Source organism: Rhodnius prolixus, unplaced genomic scaffold (genome assembly GCF_049639745.1).
Source record: "Rhodnius prolixus isolate KJV_2025 unplaced genomic scaffold, Rpr scaffold_5, whole genome shotgun sequence".
Taxonomy (NCBI): Eukaryota; Metazoa; Arthropoda; class Insecta; order Hemiptera; family Reduviidae; genus Rhodnius; species Rhodnius prolixus.
Genome location: NW_027411624.1, coordinates 16,900,932 through 16,921,366, shown reverse-complemented (window position 1 = coordinate 16,921,366; position 20,435 = coordinate 16,900,932). Strand labels below are relative to the sequence as shown.

The following is a 20,435-nucleotide window of genomic DNA, read 5'->3' as shown; positions in this document are numbered from 1 at the left end:
AAATAACTTAAACAAATAACTTAAACAAATAACATAAACAAATAAAGTTGTAAATAGCCTCGTTATAGCGTACTATTATATTACACTATAATGGAGCGTTTCTTCGTATGATGACTAATTTTTAGTAATTTGGTAGCAGATTCAACACGAGCTACTTAAATCTACTTAAATAAAAGAACTCTGATATGTGTACTTTTTCTAATTACTCATTATAGGAAGCATTATTATCATACCAAATTTGAGTTACCACTCAAATTATGTTCTGCGCATCTTTGTGAGTTAATTTATCTATAATTTTAGTTTACATTTTATTTTGACTGGTTTTGCAGAGGTTTCGATGCTGCATCTCAACTAATTAATAACGCTAATTCTATTTGATGCGAAACTGTTCTTGAAAATGATGTTTAAATTTGCTGTTACACATCTTTTGAAAGAGATTAAAAATGATTATACTTTTTTAATTTTGTTTTATTAAGTAATGATAGAAGAAATTTGTTAAATTTTCATTTTAAGTTCAAGATTTTTTTCATTTCACTGGAAACAAAATTAAAAGAAAATGGCTGATATTGTCAGGGCCAATCCTAAGTTAGATTTGATTTTAATTTCGTTAAAAAGCAAAATATACCATCCTTGAAAATAATCATCCTCACTTCTTTGAAATGGTTTATTACTGAGTTCCGCTATCTGTTCTCTGTTTTGAGACATTTACCTTAAATTTTAAGATCTACCGGTCTCCTAGGCCTTGGATTTTATTTAATGTTTAATATGAGAACTTTGTAGTTAAGTACGAGGTCTGTAAATTAAGTACACAGAGCTGAAGACGTTTCTTCCACTCCTCATAGCAGTGCTCGAACTCCGATACAGTCGGTTACAGCCGTTTGAATGTTTTTGACTGTCCCAAAATGAGTTCCCTTGAGGTGATTTTTCCAACTTCGGAAAGAGAAAAAAGTCACAAGGACTCAAGTCAGGCGAATAAGGAGGCTGAGGAGTCACAGGAATGTTTTTTACTGGCCAAAAACTCATTGAAATTGCTGTGTGACAAGGAGCATTATCGTGATGCAACACCCACTTGTTCTTGATGTTTGGTCTCATACGAATGACTCTTTTTCGAAGTTTTTCGAAGAACCTCTCGGTAAAAGTGTTGATTGATCGTTTGACCTTGAGGTAGAAACTCTTTGTGGTCGATTCCGTGGGTATCGAAAAAACAAATCAGCAAGCATTTGATCTTCGACTTCGCCATCCTTGCAATTTCAATAAACGAGTTTCTGGCCAGTAAAAACATTCCTGTGGCTCCTCAGCCTCCTTATTCGCCTGACTTGAGTCCTTGTGACTTTTTTCTCTTCCCGAAGTTGAAAAATCACCTCAAGGGAACTCATTTTGGGACAGTCGAAAACATTCAAACGGCTGTAACCGACTGTATCGGAGTTTGAGCACTGCTATGAGGAGTGGAAGAAACGTCTCCAGCGCTGTGTGGCTTTAGAAGGAAGGTGACAATATAGAATTGTAATTCTTTTTGAATAAAAAAATTTTAAAAAATCAGTCTCATTACTTAATTTACAGACCCTCGTATGTTTGCTAGTCGCCTCCGTCCATGACACCTAATTGGTAGTTGGACGGATGTAAAGCCTGCCTGAAAAAATAGGCAATTATTTTACTACTTAATGATAGAAAATTAATTATTTTAATAATATAAAAGTACAACTTTGGCCCAGAATAGAACTTTACAGAATGTAACTTCGCCTCCAAATAACAAGTTCATATTATTTGCAGACCAGTTTTACACAGATTCATTATAAAATATTATATAATAAATTAATATATAAATATTACAATATGGATGAACACATTATTTAATATATATATATATATATATATATATATATATACGAGGGTCGTTTGAAAAGTCCGTGCAAAAATAAAAACTACTTAATTTTTTGGGGTAAACCTTTTTTATTTTTCAACATAGTCTCCTTTTAGGCTTATACTCTTAACTTCCTCTTACTTCGTCCAACGCTGCTCTAGTTTGTTGATCTCTTCGGTTATTTTATAAAAATAAAAAAGTGCTAGCTGAGCGCTGAATAGAGCACAGAACAAATTTTATTACAAGGAATTGTTATTATGTTAAGCATATTATTCTACAGGTAGTAGAAATTACGGGTGTAACCTAGGATGAGATGGTTCGTAATTCTGGTTGAATAGAAAGAATTGGAAGACAGATACACTATTGTTAGGAGAACTCTGCTGAACGAGAAATACTTTACAATGAGTTGTCATATGTTCTTTCACAAAAAGTTAGTAATACTATTAATTGCAAATTAACATTAATATACATTTTAATTATTGAAAAGACCTCAGGAAAAGTTTTACAAAAGTCAAGTTGCCAATGAATGATGAATGAAGTACGAGGGTCGTTTGAAAAGTCCGGGCAAAAATAAAAACTACTTAATTTTTTGGGGTAAACCTTTTTTATTTTTCAACATATTCTCCTTTTAGGCTTATACACTTCGTCCAACGCTGCTCTAGTTTGTTGATCCCTTCCGAATAATAGGATTTGTCCAAGTCTGAAAAATAGCCATTCGTTTCTGCAATCACCTCCTCGTTTGAATAAAATCTTTTTCCCGCCAGCCATTTCTTCATATTGGGGAACAAATAGTAGTCTGAGGGAGCCAAGTCTGGAGAATAGGGGGGATGTGAAACGCGTTGGAACCCTATTTCCATTAATTTTGCGACCACAACTGCTGAGGTGTGAGCGTTGTCGTGATGGAAAAGGACTTTTTTGTGGGCCAATCGTGGGCGTTTTTCTTGCAGCTCGGTTTTCAAACGGTCCAATAACGATGAATAATATGCACCTGTAATAGTTTTACCCTTTTCCAGATAGTCGATGAGCATTATTCCTCGCGAATCCCAAAAGACAGTCGCCATAATCACCATATCATGGATTTTATCAATGATTTCTGGAGTAGTAACCTCAACAGGGCGTCCAGAACGTTCAGCGTCACTTGTGCCCATATGGCCACTCCGATAATTTTGAAACCACTTATAAACTGTTCTAAACGAAGGTGCAGAGTCACCATAATGTTTATCAAGCTTCTCTTTAGTCTCCTGAGGCGTTTTGCCTTTCATAAAGTAGTGTTTAATCAACACACGAAATTCTTTTTCGTCCATTTTTTGAAAATCACTCGACTTCCTCGATTCAAACGAATGCCAAACACAAAGAAATAGACCGATCTGGCTGAAACTTGGTGTGTGTTCTTCCAAGAGATGCTACTAACTAAACATAACCTCGATACGCGCCAGTGGTGCTATCTCTCTGACTTTGCACGGACTTTTCAAACGACCCTCGTATATATTGTTCTAGTTCTATTTGAGAGGCTGTGGCAAATTCGCACTTAATAATTAATCTTCACTAGCACATAGCTTTCTTGCAATAGACTAATTAGACAGTTGGCTAGCCTGTCACGTTTTCCTGTTATTTGTTAGTCACCGGCGACTTAATTAACTTCCTCTCTCAAATGGCGCGGTCATCTTTCCCGTCGGATAACTTCCTCTAAATTACGAAGCTAATTTACAATCAACCTCACTCGTTTATATTTAACTTTGATATTTTTAACTGCTTCAATATCTAATCATTTTAGATTATTAAATCTTGTTTTTAAAGAAATCTTTCTTTATTCATCATTTTAAAAAATTAAACGTTTCATTTGTTACTGTTTATCCATTCCATAACAGTTATTTACTAATAATAATTTGCTACAGCAAACAGTAATTAGTGGGGCCATAATTTCATTAATAAGACTACAGAAATTTGCCCCTTTTTTTTTGTGGGCTTTTATTACCAATTTTTATGATTTGTTATGTGATAAATATGACCTAAAACTTATTTTTCAATCAAAAAGGATATGGCATTGAACCAGTGAAAAATCACTTCATTCACTAATAAAAAAAGCCCAAAAAAATATATGATTGAATTGTGCTTTGAGTAGTGCGGTTGAATGAATACCAGAGGAGACCGAATTTATACGGTCAGTCTTTCATAACTTTGCTCCAATTACACCGGTTTTTACCGAATGAAGAAAAACAAAAACGCCAAAACGAATAAACAATAGACTTTGTTTAATAGCTGAACTAATACAATCAATGATTGCTAGATTTAATTTTATCTTTTTTTATTAAATAACAAAAACTAATTCTTTATAAGAATACATATCAATGGGTTTTTAATTAATCTTCTCTGTGTAATGGCTTTTAAGCTAAGAATATCTATATAAATAAAAATGTAAACGTTGGTTTTCTCAAAATCTTAAATCTCAGTAAGTTCTTCACTGATTGTTTTGAAATTTTAACACATCTTCGAATACGAGCGTATTTTTATAAACCTATCATCTTCAGGACTAATTGACAATGTAATATTTTTACATCATTAAAGGGTTGGTGTGTCTTCTGTCTTTGTCTGCTCATGGACTCTAAGGAATTTGAGGTCCTCTTATTCAGTGATGAGCTTCTTATGTGATTCTAAGTACCTTTCTGTATGTTTTCTTCGTGGTGTATCCAAAGGTTCACTCACTCACTCACTCCCTGATCATCACAACCCATGAAGGGCCTGGACCTCAGCCACAACAGCTTTCCACCGTTCACGGTCCCTCGCAGCCGTTCTCCAACCTTGCAAGCCCACCGCCTCAATATCTTCCTCCACGTCCCTCAGCCATCTCAGCCTTGGTCTGCCACGGGGCCTTCTCCCGCCAGGATGCCCATACAGCCGCTCTTTTTGGAGCCTTTGTATCATCCTCCATTCAGTGTATGTGTCCCAACCATCGCAGTCTTCCTGCCTTTTATGCAAGACACAATATCAGGCTCACCAAACAGTTCAGCCACTTCTTGGTTCGTCCTGATTCTGAAGCCTTCCTCTGTCCTCGCAGGTCCAAATATTCTCCTTAATATTTTCCTTTTCCACCTGCGTATTCTTTGCTCATCTGCTCGGGTCAAACCCCACGTTTCCGAGCCATAGGTGACGATCGGCCTCAGCACTGTCTTAAAAAGCCTTATTTTGGCTGCTCTTCACACATTTTTACTTCTAAACACCGTTTGAAGAGCCCATAAGCAACTATTTCCAGCAGCCATTCTTGCAGCAATATCTTCTGTTACCTCGTTTTTAGAGGTTAACACTGAACCCAAATATTTGAAATTCCTTACTCCTTCAAAGGTATATTCCCCCACCCGTAGCTTCCGAAATATCCTTCTCTTTCTTGTTACAACTAAATATTTGGTTTTCTGACAGTTAACCTCCGATCCAAACTTTTTGGCCGCTGCTTCAATTTCCAGGAATATCGCCTTTAGCTCTGTTTGAGATCTTGCCAATAAAGCCACGTCATCAGCATAGGCTAACACCTGTACCATCCTAGTGTACAAATTCCTGCCTAGATTGACTGATAGCTTTCTCATAATCGCCTCTAAAACAATATTAAATAAGGTTGGCGACATCAGGTCCCCTTGCCTGAGGCCCGTGTTGATCTCAAATTCCCCAGAAGTTCTCCCTTGGACCATGGCTTTTCCTCCCAAGCACATAGCCACCAGTCTAATTAGTTTCTCCGGAAAACCAAGTTCTCTCATACATTTAAATAGACCCTTACGATTCACTCGGTCATAAGCCATTTTAAAATCAATGAAGAGATTATGCACCTCCACATTCTGCTCATAAAATTTCTCAAAAATTGACCTTATAGTGAAAATATGGTCTATCGTGGACCTATTCGGTCTAAAACCACATTTGGTATTCTCCGGTAACTGCTTCCAATTTCCCCATTAGTCTTTTATTTATAATTGTGGACAAAACTTTGTACGGGGCACTCAAGAGCGAAATTCCTCTATAGTTCTCACATTTTAGGCGACCTCCCTTCTTGTATATTGGGCAGACCAGAAGGGAGGTCGCCTAAAATGTGGTGGTGTATCTAAAGGTTCACTTCGGTGAAAATGTTGGTTCGATTGGCTTTCGTCTTGTAATTACTCTTTATTATTTTTGGTGACTGATTCATAGTTTCAGTAGGATGAAAAAAGTAACTGCCAGTTTCAGTCATGATATATTTTTATTATGCCGAGCTTTCGACCTAGAGGGACAAGACAGAAGACACACCAATCATTGAATGAGGTTAAATAATACGTTTTCAATTAACCCAGAAGATGACCTAGTCCCTTAGGTCGAAAGCTGGACATAATAAAAATATATCATGACTGAAAATGGCAGTTATTTTTTTTATCCTAATGAAAGATTTCATTCTCGTATTGAAGCACGTATTGAGGCGCCACGGTAGCCGAGCGGTTAAGAGACAAGACCTGTAAAGCTAATATGTATTGTGGTACATCATTCTCATTTCTTAAAAAATCATTACACTTTTTTTAATAAAGTGTAGTCATACGCGCGCGATTCGAACTGGGGATCTCCCACTTACAAGACCACGCTCTTGATCATTAGACCAACACCCGCCCATCTCTGAAAAGATATTCTTACCGTAATCACAGTTCAAGAAGTAAAATGATGTGATGGTTACTTTTATTTGATGATAAAACAAATTTATCCTGATTCACCCACAACCATTACACTATACTACATGTTTTAAAATCTTCAATTATTATTATTTTGGTTCTTTGCGTCACCAAAAACATTTTTTGCAGTCAGAGGACCTCCCAAAACGTGTATTTCTGGTGGAAAATTAATATCGAAAACCGTTCACGAATAGATAAAATTGTAACTTTGATCTTAAATATCTCGACTAATATTAGGTATATCGAAACGGGGTTAGCGTCATTTTCCAAATTTTTTTATGTAGTTTTCATAATCATTGTCAAAATCAGTGGTTCTTATGAAACCCAAATCGGGTTTTTAGCTGTAACACCGCCAAAAATGTGGATATAGCATCGAGGGTGGAAAATTTGAAAGCTAGACCAAAAAAAACAAACATATAGTTTACTTCGTGGGTTTTTTCGAAATTCCGCTTTCCTAAAAAGTTATTTGCGATTGATGCGTTTTAAATGGATCACCCTGTATATTATTTTTGTTTTAAAAAAGAGAAGATATATGTATTCTGTCGTAAGTGATATTATCAATTACTTTATTTACTTTAGTAACGAGCTGTACATATTATTACAAAATTTTATTTTTGGAAATGCTCAGCTAGCGAAAAAAATTGAAGCAATTTAACTGAACCAAAATTCGTTAGCACAAACCACTTATTAGTTGTCCCTAAATTCAATGGAAGGCCCGTAATTGGTGACAAGTTCAGCGCTTCTACCAACCAATTCTTTAAAAAAAAAAACTTATATCCAATCTTGGTGTGCTAATACGCCAATATCATAGTCTAATCACGTAGCGCCTTTAGATTAAAAAGTAGGGATCTTGAACCTTCTACCTACCATTTGCGTTGGATTTCTTTTAGTCGTTTTGTTCGTTCAACGTACACCCATTTTTTTTACTGTACCCTAACTCTGGTTCGTCCTTTTTTCGTTGTATGTATAAGGTTATCCAACTTTTGCGAACTTTACCAACTAACTTACCGTTTTATTCCGCTTTTTTTTCTTTCATTTATTTTAACTTCCCGGTTGACCGAAGGTTGCAGAAGTCGATCCATTTCTATTCTATAAGCGCAACCATTCCCTCCCTTCAAACTCAAATTATATGCCTATTATAAAGGCGCTCTCACTTAAGTACCCTTTTTTTGCTCTCTCCCGCCTCTCTTTCCTTCCTTACATTGAAGGTTACTTAGAGGGTGAACGCGGCGGCCCTTTTTCCCCCCCACTATCGATCTAAAAAGAAAAGAAAAAGCTCCGCCTTTAAGTGTTTTTCTTTTAGTGCTTCAGTCGTAGTAAGTTCATTAGGAAATCCGATCATCTTAGTTTTCCCTTTTCCACAATCTTCTTGTAAAAATGTGTTCGATAATGGGTTGGCAAAACCTTCTAGGCATTCTCATTATGGCAAAGATTGAATAACTAAATTGAATTGATTTATCCTTTTTTTTTAATTTTAAAAGAACCATGTTTACATTATTTTTATTCTCGCAGAACTGCCTCCTGTAACCTTTATTGCTTCGTCAATACCTACCCGCACACGATTTAACTCTATGCGGCTAGGTGGGTTAAAAACTGTCTCACCTTTTGCTTAGCTTTTGCTGCATGGTGGGATATACAGGGTGCCCCAAGCTAAATGGATAACGACTTTTTCTCGGAAACTAAGATAGCTAGAAAAAAAACTAAAAAATACGTGTTCCCTTAGTTTTTTGTTAGAAATCCAAATTTACTTTGTAAATTTTTTTTCGGTGCTTCCAGAAGCGAGATACAGGCACCAACTTCATTTTTTCAAATGGGAAGGTGCGGTTTTTATTTCAGAAATAGATTCCTCTATTTTTTTTAAAGAAAAATTTACTTGAACGGTTTTTTTTCTGTGAGCGATATTTTACAAGTTATGAATGAAAACATGATTCTTATAAGAAATGTCAAAATGATAATATTTTAACGGTTTTTTGATTAAATAAGAAGAAAAGTACTATTTTATTATAAATTTTACTCCTCAGTAATATTACAGATCATGCTCGAACTGGCCTCCACCATTAGAGATGCATAGACATGCTCTTTCCTGCCAATTGTCCCCTTACTGCCAAAGAAATAGAATAGAAATAGGTGTCAAATCCGGTGAACGAGGTGGCCACTGAATAGCTCGATATAATACCATCAGGCATGTAAAGAGATATCTCGATAGGAAATTTGATGGGCGTGTTATATCGATACGGGGAGACGATTCAGTGGCCACCTCGTTCACCGGATTTGACACCTATGGACTATTTCCTTTGGGGATACCTGAAAAACAAGGTGATTGACATAACTTTTTTTCTTTCTTTCCTTATTTCTGCTTACCTAAAAGCATTTCTAAATCTAGGTGTATCAGAATCAAGCCGGGATTGCATTAGTAGATGGACTAAAGCAGAGAATAATAGTGTGCCTGTAACTCGGTTAAAGCTGAATCTATTTCTTTGGCAGTAAGGGACAATTGGCAGGAAAGAGCATCTCTAATGGTGGAGGCCATTTCGAGCATGATCTGTAATATTAATGAGGAGTAAAATTTATAATAAAATAGTACTTTTCTTCTTATTCTATCAAAAAACCGTTATAATATTATCATTTTGACATTTCTTATAAGAATCATGTTTTCATTCATAACTTCTAAAATATCGCTCACAGAAAAAAACCGTTCAAGTAAATTTTTCTTTAAAAAAATAGAGGAATCTATTTCTGAAATAAAAACTGCACCTTCCCATTTGAAAAAATGAAGTTGGTGCCTGTATCTCGCTTCTGGAAGCACCGAAAAAAATTTACAAAGTAAATTTGGATTCCTAAAAAAAAACTAAGGGAACACGTATTTTTTAGTTTTTTTCTAGCTATCTTAGTTTCCGAGAAAAAGTCGTTATCCATATAGCTTGGGGCACCCTGTATTTTAACCCACCTCGAAAAGTTGAAGTTATTCATACATACAGCTTAATATGTTATTTAAAGTTTTTCATTCAGTTGGCACCGATGGTAAATGCGTAAATAAGTGAAAAAAAAGATTATATTTATTATAAACTTGACCGATAGTAAAAAATGGTGGCACCGCATCATACTGTTCGTATTATTTGGATGCAGCTGTTGTTAATTCATATATTGTTTATAAAAAATAGGGTCAAAACATGGAACTTAAACATTTCAAGGAACAGTGCGCTGAAGGACAGTGCTGTACTGTCTGCAAAGTTCCGCTTTGTTTTGGTAAAAAGTTGTGTTTGAGTGAACATCATATAAAGCATTAGTTGCATAGTGGTATTATACAATACCAGTGTTCCACACTAAAAAAGGACTATTGAAATGGTATTAATTTTTTCTTTTCTTTTTTTCGTATTTCGAGAGTGATGATCATTTGGGAGGGATGATTACATATGGAAAATAATGGAAATGAATATTTATTTCCATTTTTTTATAATAAAGGAGGGCTTTTATTTTCTTTAAAATAGTGTGCATCAAGGAGTTAACACTGCATTACCAATACAAAGTCAATTTGACTCCAAAAAAAATAGGAATGGTCTCTGTTTCCCCACATCTCATAGCTATCCCGAAATGCTCTTAGATATGCTATCCCCACTCTCTCACCACTCGATAGTCACGGAGCTGAAGACCATGGAATTCTTAGTTTCTTTTTGCAGATTAGTTTACTTGAATCATAGGAGTCATTTTCAACTCCAGATTGGCGTTACACGTAAATTTATCGGAGCCATTTCGACTCCTGATTGGTAATATAAATAGATTTTCTATAATTATTATATATTGACTCCAGATTAATGCCTAAATGCTTATTTGATAAATTTACATAATTTTCATAGAAAGTATCAAGGCACAAAACAAAAAGCCTCTTTCTAGAATTGATTTTCTGTCCGAGTTGCAGCAAAAACTTGTAGCGAATTGGGTAATTTCCGATCCGTGTCAACAGCGCACAGTAATTGAAAAAAATTGTGAATGTAATTACAAGAAAATAAAAAAGTCCCTGATCAGAAGGCAGCCAATCAGGATTCTAGAAAATACTGAAATTACTGCGATCCTAAGTTGAAGTTAATTCCTTCTGCGTGAAATTTTTGAAGCCGATTTGTGGACAAAATTTGTTTTTTTTCGTCCCTAATTCCTATTTTTTCTCATCCTTTAATGCAAATTTTATTATTAAAATTGAAATCAATGTAAAAAAAGATAAAAATAAATTATGGAGTCAATATGACTCCACATTGGCAATAACTGACTAAGTTCGAGCATTGGCAATGCAGTGTTAATGTTAACCTCAGACAACACAGCGACAGTAGGCGCCACGGTAGCCGAGCGGTTAGAGACGAGAACCGTAAAGCTATTACGTATTGTAGTACTGGGTTCGATTCCCGGTCTTAGGGCTTAAATTTTATTTAACAGTTAATAATAGAAATTTACAGTAAAGTAAGTTTGCTAGCCGCCTCCGTTCAGGTTACCTAATTGGTAGTTGGAAGTAAAATCCCGCCTGAAAAAATAGGCAATAACTTTACTTTACATAGTGACAGTATACCTTTAAAACCTTTAGGTTCGCAGAAATCAAGAAATACTTCATATCTAAATTAATAATGACTTTTACTTGCCTGATTCTTGATTAATGATTAGAGTTAATGCAATGAAGTTTTTAAAATCAATTATTGATAAATTTTGCAGAGGAATGAAATTTGTAAAGAAGAGTTTCATTCTTTGTACAAAATTTATTGAGAGAAGGATTATTACTTTTTACAAAATTCAGCGTAATCACAAACACAATTTTCTATTACTTCTTATTCATTCATTTTATTTAAATTTTTGAATTTCCCAACAAATTTTTTACTTATTCGCATTGTTTTCATTTGTGTTTTTCTAAACCGGTAATGCTAGCCAACTAAATTGAATTTCAACATAACAATACATTGAACAAGTGGAACGTGTTTCAATGGTCTAGTTTTATAGGTCAGATTTCTTCATTTGCTACACCATACTTGGGGGTCCCACAATAGTTATACAGAGTAGGGCGTCTGTTCTATCTCAGTCAATGGATTTAGGAAAGAAAAATTACAGTTCTTGCTTATCACTAATATAAATAAAAGCAGAAATTAATCTAGCAAATAATTTGCATTCTTGCCAAGATTAGAAAGGATTCTGGGTCTTTTTGTATTTACTGTTATTTGGAGAAAGCCATTCTGTCCGTATTGATTACGTATGTAATTAATCTGCATTACGATTTTCATGTAAAGAATAAATAGCTGCAAAAATTCATTTAATTAATTTGTGAATAATTTGTATTAGCAGAGTTATACATTTGCCCAAGGTTAAACAATTTGTCAAGAATACTTAACGCGAGTCACCCAACTTAAATTCTCTTCTTTCATAAATGAAAGGCGTCGCAAAGGAGCACTTTTGCTGTTAATAGCTTCTTTTTTTTTTTTTTTTTTAATTTATTTTGTTATTTACAATCTGTATAATACACTATACAATAAGTAAATAGGGAGATAGAAGTATAGAGGCGTGAAAGGCAGGAGGAAAGAAACTGCCCAGCGGCAGCACTTTCTGCAGGATATTAATTTTAGGCCTTCAGACTGCGAGGAAGTCGCGGGGCCACTGGCGATTCAGTTGGCGAGGAGTATTGTCAGGAATGTCAGAGGAGGCGAGAGACTGTACTAGAGGATTGGAGCAAGTGGAGAGAACATTATGGAATTTTTGATATTTAGTCTTGGCTAATTGGTGTACGAAAGGGATGTTGAGGTCGTTGTGTAGAGTGAGGTTAGTTACATAGAAAGGAGCGTCAGCTATCTGACGAAGTAGTTTTGATTGAAATGTCTGTACAGTCCGTATGTTTGTAGGTTTGGCTGAACCCCACAGCTCTAGTCCGTAAGTCCACATTGGTTTGAGGATAGTACTGTATATTAATCGTTTGAGTTCAATAGGTAATTTGGAGCGTCGTCCAAGAAGTCTGTAAAGTAGTTTCGCACGTTTTGTCATTGCTTGTCTTTTAAGTCTAGTGTGTGGGTTCCACGTGAGTCTCTTGTCTATGTAGAGCCCAAGGTAGCGCACCAGATCTATATAAGGAAGAGGATTGCTGTTGAAGAGGACAGGTGGACAGGAGCCCCGCCGTGGCGTGCTGGCATTTCTGTGAGTTCATTTTAATCCGCCACTTCTTGGCCCAGGATTCTATTTTATGTAAGTGTGTCTGTAATTTGTATGAAGCTGATGTAGGATGTGTACTTGTGGCTAGTATGGCTGTATCGTCTGCATATGTACAGAGTAGTGTAGAGGGTTGTACAGGTATGTCTGATGTGTATACTGTGTAGAGAACGGGGCCAAGTATACTCCCCTGCGGCACCCCCGCCCTCACTGTGGAGAAAGAAGAGATTGCTGAGCCAGTACTAATTTGAAAGTACCTATCTGAAAGATAGGAGCGCAAAATGAGGTAGTATGTTGAGGGAAGATGCTTTTTTAGTTTGAACAGTAATCCAGGATGCCAAACACGGTCGAAAGCCTGGTTTACGTCTAAGAATGCCCCTGAGCAATACTGTTTTCTCTGCAGTGCTGAAGCAATAACATCAACAACCCGGTGGCATTGTTGAATAGTGCTATGATGACACCTGAAACCAAATTGGTGGTCTGGTATAACACCAAACTCCGACAGTATGGGGTTAATACGCTTAAGTAACAGTTTTTCAAGAACTTTTCCTAGAGTCGGCAGTAGGCTGATAGGTCTGTATGATGAGGGTAGGTGAGCAGGTTTTCCAGGTTTCGGAATCATTCTGTTAATAGCTAGTAATTAATTGAAGCGATCAGTCTTTGCGACTCGAATTCGATCAGTCTAAATCGTAAAGACCAATCGTGGACCCGTCTGTGAACTGAACACCTCTTTATGATGCACAGGAAAAAATGAAGCAAAAGCAAAACCGGTTTACTCTAGGATTCCTGGCCGATACGGGATTCTTTTTTACTGTCCTCTATTCAGACACAATTCCCACAACCTTCTCCGAACAGTTTCAAAATTCCCGGCGACTCCCAAACTTGAAATAACACAATAAACTATTGTCTAAAGCAAAAAGCAGCAGTAATAAATTGCTTGGATCAGTGTGACTGGCTCTATTCTCTAGTTTAAGCTCCTTCTATGAATCGCAGAACATGATAGGCCTAAAAGTACTACCTCATATTCCTCAAGAGGAACCACTCTGGCTGTATCCCACAAAGTAATGACCGTTTTTCTGTAAATGAAGTTAATTAAATCTGTAATTACGATAGAAAAAAAAACTAAGTAACCTAAAAGTAAATAATGTAATATAATATTTAAATAATCAACATTAACTGCGCAGCACTGCGGCATTTTTGATAACTAAATTTGATATTGGCCTAAAACTTCTACTGAGACAGGACTATCAGATAATTGTTTCATTATTTTGTTTCAATCTTAACAAGTCTAATATTTCACAAGCTTAGATTTTAAAATACTTTATTATTCTACAATTATTAATTGTTATTACTATAAACAAAATAATATAAATTAATTAATCAATAAAAGTAAAGACAACTCATTGAAAATCATTAAATGTCGCCCTAAAGTGTGTTACAACCTTTATTAAAATTAAAATAACAATTCTTTAGTAACAGTCCTTTAAGTTAGAACAAGTGTTATTTACAAAAACGCTTTATTTATTTGTACGGTTAAAAAAAATAAATAAAAGCCCCGAAGCTAGTGTAATATTCACAAGTATTATTCTTTGTAAAAACAAAACAAGTATATGTCCAATTTCTTTGTGCTTGATTGTGTATAAACTCAAACGGAATGAAAATCGCAACTGTAAATTGTAGGTACATTAATTTACTACAAAAAAAACAACGCAGTTTTCTGAGAATATGTTTTATGTCTGTCTTTTCTATTTTTTTTTTTTTTTTTTTGAAAACATTTAATAATTTCACAATGAAGAAAGGTTTATAATCACCAGACCCTTTCAAAATGTTATTATTCACTAATAATGTTTTCGCATAATTTTATTCGCTAGCTTTTTAGAGGAAATAGATATTAGAGTTTTTTTTTTTTTAAACATTTAATAATTTCACAATGAAGAAAGGTTTATAATCACCAGACCCTTTCAAAATGTTATTATTCACTAATAATGTTTTCGCATAATTTTATTCGCTAGCTTTTTAGAGGAAATAGATATTAGAGTTTTTTTTTTTTAAACATTTAATAATTTCACAATGAAGAAAGGTTTATAATCACCAGACCCTTTCAAAATGTTATTATTAACTAATAATGTTTTCGCATAATTTTATTCGCTAGCTTTCTAGAGGAAATAGATATTAGAGTTTGTTTTTTTTAAACATTTAATAATTTCACAATGAAGAAAGGTTTATAATCACCAGACCCTTTCAAAATGTTATTATTCACTAATAATGTTTTCGCATAATTTTATTCGCTAGCTTTTTAGAGGAAATAGATATTAGAGTTTTTTTTTTTTTAAACATTTAATAATTTCACAATGAAGAAAGGTTTATAATCACCAGACCCTTTCAAAATGTTATTATTCACTAATAATGTTTTCGCATAATTTTATTCGCTAGCTTTTTAGAGGAAATAGATATTAGAGTTTTTTTTTTTTAAACATTTAATAATTTCACAATGAAGAAAGGTTTATAATCACCAGACCCTTTCAAAATGTTATTATTCACTAATAATGTTTTCGCATAATTTTATTCGCTAGCTTTTTAGAGGAAATAGATATTAGAGTTTTTTTTTTTTTAAACATTTAATAATTTCACAATGAAGAAAGGTTTATAATCACCAGACCCTTTCAAAATGTTATTATTAACTAATAATGTTTTCGCATAATTTTATTCGCTAGCTTTCTAGAGGAAATAGATATTAGAGTTTGTTTTTTTTAAACATTACTTTTTTTTGCAATAAAAATGTTATTACTCAGAAAGTTTTAATCTGAATTCGATTCTGATGACACGGTTAGAAAGAGAGATAAATTTTCTAAAAATTGATACCATTTTGAAGCATAAGTTATTCTTCAAACAGCCTCAATCTTCCTCCGGATGCTGAAAAAATAAAAGTAATCGAAATTTTTAAGAAAATTCATGAGGCCCTTATGTGATCATTATCAGACCTAGGTGCTGGCTGGCACTTTTTATAAAAGTTTCCTTGTCTAATGGGCTTTCAAACGTGGTATATCATTCTCCAGGATTCCTTTTATCTTCATATGAAAAATACCGTTTGTTTTACAAGAAAACGTGTTCTCGAGTACACAACAGTGTTAGTTTATCAAATTGTTTAATTCATTGAAAACTCTTTTAGATTGGATCAGTAGTCAATTTTAAAGTAGGCTGTCTGTAGGACATTACTTACTGGTACACCCTGTAGATAATTTTTGTTTTCTTTTAAAGCGCGTCAACATCTAAGGTACTACCGGCCTTCGGACAGTGTTCAGACAACACTATATTCATCACCAATGAACTGTTAGAAGCGTCTAGAAAACAAAAAAAGGTCTAAGAGCCAGCAGCTGGATTCGAACCCGGGATCTCTGCTGTTCTGACCAATTCTGTAAAAAAAAAAAAAAAAAAAAAAACACTTGAAGCACTCAGTGGAACTCCAAAAAAAAGGTTCGAGTATCAATATCAAAAATCCCCACCATTGCAGTGCCTTCTATTACGAATAGAATAGGAGATGAAATAAGAAATTATAATTTTAATAGTTATTGTCTTTGTTTTACTTATTATTTATTTTGGACCAGTTTATGTAGAATACAAAAAGATTTGCTCAGTGTTTTATTAAATAAAATGGTGATACATAATCACAAACTTTAATAAAAGTTCTATTACTAACGAACATATTCAATGGAGAGTAAATATGGAACGTCCATTACAAACATGCTCGTTATAAAAGAGAAGTCGTATGGTAATGGCACATTTAAATGGGATAAGAAGGAAGAAGGACTCCCAAGAATATCGTTCATTTAGCAGGACTATATACTACAACAAGGAATAGGAAGGACTACATTCTTGAAATGTGACGTAGTCACCATGGCGACCAAGAACCTATTTGAATGATTAATGAATCTATTTCATGAAATGGTTAAAACAAAATAATGGAATTTGTATTACCAGTAAATAATAAATGTGTTTTAATTTTGGCTTCATTGTTTTGGTGATTACTGTTTTTATGTGTACAGTTCAGTAAAAAAAAACAACAAATTTTATCATTTAAGTACTTCGAAATAAAATTCATTCATTATTGCTATTATTTTTCCAACTCTTGCACAAGACTGTACATATTTTAATCAATGAATTCAATTATTTAAATTTCTGGAGAATTTAAAATCATTTTGTAATAAAATGGTGATAAAAAATCAAAGCCTAGTCTGGGTTATAGCTAGCTACACACTGACGAAAAGACTATAGGACTTTTACAAAATAAGGTACCTCAAGAATAGTAATGAACGCCTCACGATTTTTATTAGGTACAACAAAAATTCGCAGAGAACTCTGCATTAGAGCCATTCACCCAAAAAGTAACAAACTAACGAACAATTTCTTTTATAGAACTCGATACTTTTCCCGATGCAAGTTTGGTACTGAAACTTTAGTGTAGACATTATTATTGAAATACAATCTATACATCCGTATTTATTGTTGTTCATTGCTTTTTGGTGACTGATTTACAGTTTCAATAGGATGAAAAAATAAATGCCATTTCAGTCAGTAAAATTTATTTTGCCGAGCTTTCGACCTAGGGACTAGGTCATCTTCAGGGTTAGTTTATAAAGTAATACTTTTACATTTCAGGGTTGGTGTGTCTTCTGTCTTGTCTGTTCATGGACTGAGTGTGCCCATGAGTGAATGAAAGCTCGGCAAAATAAACTTTACTGACTGAAATGGCATTTATTTTTTCATCCTATCCGTATTTAACTTTACTAGGTGTAAGATAACTGAAATTTGGTGACATTTACGTGTAATTGAAGGCCTCATTATGCCATCAATACTATTAGGACTCTAATATGTGAGCCAAATAACAAATATGCATTACAAAATGGAATGGCCCAACATACTGAATAAATAGCCAACAGCCATATTACGTCGCCAACGGCCATACCATGTTGAATACACCGGTTCTCGTCCGATCACCGAAGTTAAGCAACATCGGGCGTGGTTAGTACCTGGATGGGTGACCGCCTGGGAACACCGCGTGCTGTTGGCATTTTTCTTTATTTTACCTACAACGCTGAGATGTATACTGTTGGTTAGGGTGTTTGAATACTGGCCTAAGATTTTATTTAATACAATTAAATGTAGTTTAATGTGAGAAACTTGTAGTAAAGTATGTTTTCTAGTCGCCACCGTCCATGACACCTAATTGGTCATTACTTTTTTTTTTACTGAATATTTTTTGCATAACATTTCAATAAAATTCAATCACGTAAGAGCAAGTCATTGAGTTACAGTTTGACCGTTAACATTGAGTTACTATGTAATTTAAAAAAACATTTCATTGATGGATATTGAAACAAATCTAAACTATTTTACGTTGGGAAACTTTTCGTGAAAGTGTTTTTTTAATTGAAATTCTTTTCAATGAAACACATTTGAAATATTTGATTTCTTTTTTAAAACATTAATTGAAACCGCAATACAAATAAACTTGAAACATTCTTTACGCACACAAAAGTGAAACTTTAATAAAATTAAGGATAAATTGGAAAAGTTTTTTTTAAAATTTATCAGCTAAATTTAAAACATTTAAAGCTTCCACTGTTATACTCGACGCATACTTTTTTCGCTACACAAAATAAACGTAACAATAATTTAACCAGGTCAAAGCTGTATATCAAGATGGTATCTTCTAACGTCGCCATTTCTTAAGGACATTCTAAAGTACTTTTGTACATTGATATGCTTGATTTAGAAGTTTAAAAATAACATCAAGATATTAGCAAATCAGGAGCAATTACTTTTCATACTAATCATTCATTTTATTTGTATCGATTAATATATTATCGAAAATGTTTAAATAAATTTAAAGCAAATCGAATAATAGATAAATACACTGAATAAACACAAATCAAAAATGGTTTGGAATTCCTATACATTAATCTATTTAGGCCAATTTGTGCAGCCTATGGCGAATCAACTGAAACTTTCCACCATTTTGTACAAAATTGTTGAGCTTAAGCAACTAATCTAGAACTAGATCACTTGTCTTTTTTTTTTTTGTGGAACGTAACGGTTTCTCTAGTTGAGATTGTTACATCTGGTAAGTTCACAAAAAGGTTTCCTGATTCTGAGTGGTTTTTTAGTAAGTGGTACAATACTATATTCTCAGTAGCTGCGTATTTCTTTTTAAATCTCTGAGGTAGACGACGAGAAGTAATGGGCAACATTTGCTGGCGCTCATCCCTTAATTGGTGTAGTCCTTTGGCGCAATCAATCAGTAGTCTTAAATCGAGAATCAGTTTTACCAATCGATATAGCTTTTCTTTTAAACAATTTATCAAAAACAGTTTTCCACTTTGAAGTAACTATTACTTTCTTAGGCACACCGAATGTTTCTTTACAACTTTTTAGTATTAATAATTTTAAAAAGTATTATAACACTTTCAAAACTTTGTTAAAAACGAGGTCTTGAATTTTATAGTTAACAATAGTAAATTTTTCATAGGTAACTAATAAATGTACACAGTCAAATTTTAAGTTGAAATTTCAATATCGACGTTAAGCATCAAAGTATTTATGTATAACTATAATGTATGGTTTTTTTTAATTTGTTTATTTATTTGCAACTGTATCTAGTATAATAAGCAAAAGAGATGAGAGATAAGGGTTGGCGCAAATACACATGCACGCACATATATGTGTGTACATACATACACACGCACATGCATGTGCGCCAAGAGGCGTGAGTGGAGTGAACGACGACCATCCAGTAATGGAAGCCGTTAGTTCGCCAGATTGGCAAGCTAACACAGCAACCATTCTAGGAGGTCGGCTTTATATGTTGAGATGATCGCGTGGCCACCGCCGCTTTAGTCTGCACTGTGGATTTGAAGGAAGTGTTGTAGTAGACATGTTGTGGGATCAGAGGGTTGTAATGACTGTGTAGATTTTGAATGAAGTTTTTGGTATCGAGATTGGGGCTATTTCAGAGACGAGAGGAATACTGAGATCAGAGTGTATAGTATGATTGGAGACGTAGAAGGGAGCGTTAACTATTGTACTTAGAATCTTCCGTAGAGTGTATTCCGTACGTCCACATTGGGGCAAGTAGAGCGGTATATATGTAGTAGTGTTCGTTTGTTTGTCAGGGTCAGTTTTGGAAGTTTGTCGAGTAGTCTTTTCAACATTTTATACCTCAGATTGAGGTCAATTCGTTTAAGTCTCTTGTATAATATATTTATGAAGTTTATGTTAAATGTATGATTTGACAAAATATTCCAATATCAATCGCCTCTAAAAAACTATAACCAAAATTATAGGGCTTCATAACCTATTCTCAAGCGGTATATATGTAGTAGTGTTCGTTTGTTTGTCAGGGTCAGTTTTGGAAGTTTGTCGAGTAGTCTTTTCAACATTTTATACCTCAGATTGAGGTCAATTCGTTTAAGTCTCTTGTATAATATATTTATGAAGTTTATGTTAAATGTATGATTTAACAAAATATTCCAATATCAATCGCCTCTAAAAAACTATAACCAAAATTATAGGGCTTCATAACCTATTCTCAAGCGGTATATATGTAGTAGTGTTCGTTTGTTTGTCAGGGTCAGTTTTGGAAGTTTGTCGAGTAGTCTTTTCAACATTTTATACCTCAGATTGAGGTCAATTCGTTTGAGTCTTTTGTATAATATATTTATGAAGTTTATGTT

General features: G+C 34.2%; 1 protein-coding gene and 1 non-coding gene across 3 annotated transcripts in view; both read left to right on the top strand.

The window, feature by feature from the left end:
* LOC141458884 (neurotrimin-like) overlaps window positions 1–20,435 on the top strand; it is a 708,924-nt gene that overhangs the window by 191,171 nt on the left and 497,318 nt on the right. The gene's annotated exons all lie outside the window — the stretch shown is intronic.
* Window positions 17,655–17,773, top strand: LOC141459007 (5S ribosomal RNA). The gene has a single exon (XR_012461357.1). It is a non-coding gene; the product is annotated as a 5S ribosomal RNA (ribosomal RNA).